Raw genomic sequence first — 3,026 nt, 5'->3', positions numbered from 1 at the left:
TTGAGACAAATGTTGCAATGAACTACATAAAGAAACCAATGTGACTATTTCAATATATATTGGGATTTTAGAGTTAATATCGACATTGAAATATGATCAAATGACATAGATCATTAGATTATAAAAGCATCTCTAAGAAATGATAGGCCTAAGTAATTTTGTGTGAAAATTTAAATTATTAATGATAATATTTCATGAAGATGGCACTAATTAGTCTTATTTTGCTTCTTGCACGTTCTCTTTATCAAGTGTTACTTGTGACGTGTATATATATATTTTTTTAAAAATATATATTTTATCAATATTTGGAATGTCTAAGCTTAATCCCTAACAATAATACATATTACACTATTAAAGTAACAAGGTGATATTTGAATATTAGAACCAAAAGTCAAAAAAAAACGTTGTGAAGAAATTCTTTCATTTAAGGACAATTTATAATCTTTAATTTAAAAATTATTTGCAAATGAAAGAAAAAATTACAACTAAGTTTGTATGTTTTAAATCAAAAAGTTGAAAAGAAAGTCGTTAGATTCTTTAATGAAGGGACCCATTTACAAACTAAACAAAGACAAAAGAACAAAAATCAAGCGAGTATTGAATGAATTGACCGAGTTACAATGATGTAAAGACCCATTTATATTATAAAATGAAGATATAATTTTTACAAAACTTTTTTTAAGGAAGAAAACAAGGAAGTCAATGAGCATTAAAAGAAAGGGACCAAATTACAATGATGGAAAGACCCATTTACATTATAAAAGAAAGATATAATATTTATAAAACCTTACTTTTAAACCAAAGAGGGCACATGTCCACCATTGGCAACCTCTGCATCAACGGCTGAAAATTGTATCATTTTCCCACCACAATCTTATGGCCTTATATAGGCCAAAATAAATTCACTACCTCGGTATGCAAAGTGCATGGTGCAAAGAAACTCTAGAGAGCAAAAAATGCTAGAGGAAAGGAAAACAAGAAGAAAAGTACAAATATATGAACGCACATTCCAATCACCTCTTCATATGGATATGAAAAGTCTTTTGACTTTTTAGTGTCGTGGATACCCTTCCCTTATTCATTTGAGATGTTTGAAAAGGATTTTGTTTTTCAAAAATTGGGAGACCCTACTAGGTTGCTTCAAATTTACAACATACAAACATTTCTTACAAGGCAATCAAAGAAAAAAATTTGCATCCGTCCATCGCCTTCACGGCGTTCTACTTGGCTACCCCCATGTGCATGTCTTCTTACTTGACTACCCCATTTGTCCATACGTGCCCGCACTCCCCGCTGGCTGCCTACTACCTAGAGGCCACCTTCCCACAATGGTGCTTGCCTCAAAAGGCCTTTGGCCTCAAGCTCTTGCTTAAAGCCCTATCCCCAAAGCAAAAGAACCAAAGACTGCTTATCAAGGAAAGGCTTCCCACAGCATCAGAGAAAAGCTTTGCATGTGTAAAATATGTGATATTTTAGCTTCAAGTCTAGAAGAGCTTGAAGGTAAGAATAGTTTTGCATGTGCAATGTATGTGATGTTTTGCCATAAATGGAGCCACGTGTAATGCCAATAGACGAGGGTGGAATCCACAACTTGGAGATGCAACTTTATCGTGCATACATGTGCAGGCAACTAATATTTCCTATTTCTACCCTAACTCTACTGAGCTGTGCTACTAACAGTGAGGCCAATATAGCAAAAAAAGACCTACATGTGTGGTCAAGGAAAAAAGAAAAAAGAACAAAAAAAAGGAACATGTCCTAAACCCTAAACCCATTTATGTAAGCCTCATAGTTAGGCATCCCTTTGTAGATCACAACTTGGGCTTACTCCAACAATTGCCCCCTTCCACCAACCATGGGCCTTTTTTAATTTACCAGCTAGAGTTTTAGGTGTACTCTCAACCATGAGCTATTGGTATACACAAACTGTTGGTTTTAGGTTTCCCACAAAGAAGGGTTTTAGGTGTCATGGCTCTTGCCCAACAACATAAAAATGCATAGGAAGCTAGCTATTATTTTGCGTAGATAAGGCTTGTGCCTAGCTCTTGCCATGATTGTATAGAAAAGTAGCTATCAATCTTTCTATGCCTGTCTAAAAGCAAGGCACATTAAACTAAAGCAAACTAGAAGCTTTACCTAAATATGGTATCTCGACAAATAAACATTAATCTAAACTCCACCTATGTTTGCTTATAGTCCATCATTTAATAGCTTGTAGTTACAAATAGGGGGTATTCAATTGTTTTTAATACTTAAATAGTAAGATGATGTTCGGGGAGATTTAGAGGAGGGTGAGACGGGGGTGTGACAAGTCATGCCTTTCTCTTCCCAACTTGGGATCTCTCTCTCTCTCTCTCGCTCCCCCCCCCCCCTGCTTGGTCGTCGTGCCACGCCTGCTTTGCCCCATGTTCTACCCGCATCTTGCCATGCCATCTCTGCTCACTCTTGCTAACACCACAGATTCTATGGGGGGTGTGGGGCGAAGTGGAATACGTTGCCATGAATTTGAAAGAGGCATGGCACTGGTGAATGCAACAGTAGGCGATGGCAAGGGTATGGAAGAAGGGAAGCAAATGGGGGTTTGCAAGAGCAAGCCAACGAGGAGAGGGGGCGATGGCAGGAGTATTGAGGAACAATGTAAGAGGCGTTAAATGACGCAAGAGAGGGGGTACTGAGGAAAGGGGGCATCGGGTGATGAAGGCCAGCACATGTGGGCCGTTGGAATCAGCGAAGAAAGTAAAGTCGTAGCAGGATCTCAGCTTGTGATTCTTATTTCTCTCGACTTAGCAAGGAAGCTTGACATTCTTTGTAGCGTTAGCCAAAATGTATCAAGTCATGAATATCGGGTTTGGTTTGAAAATGACAAGAAAAGATTTTTAAAAAAACAACAAGAGGAGGTTTCCGTTTCTTATTATTTTTAGGGCAATCAGCGATAAAAGCAACCAATCTTTGATTTGGCCGTATCCAATTCTTACGTCTTTTTGGTACCAAACAATAACGCCTTCAGCCTTGAGTTGCCATGACAC

This window comes from Adiantum capillus-veneris, chromosome 4 (genome assembly GCF_014529385.1).
Source record: "Adiantum capillus-veneris isolate H3 chromosome 4, ASM1452938v2, whole genome shotgun sequence".
Taxonomy (NCBI): Eukaryota; Viridiplantae; Streptophyta; class Polypodiopsida; order Polypodiales; family Pteridaceae; genus Adiantum; species Adiantum capillus-veneris.
This window is presented reverse-complemented; position numbering follows the sequence as displayed.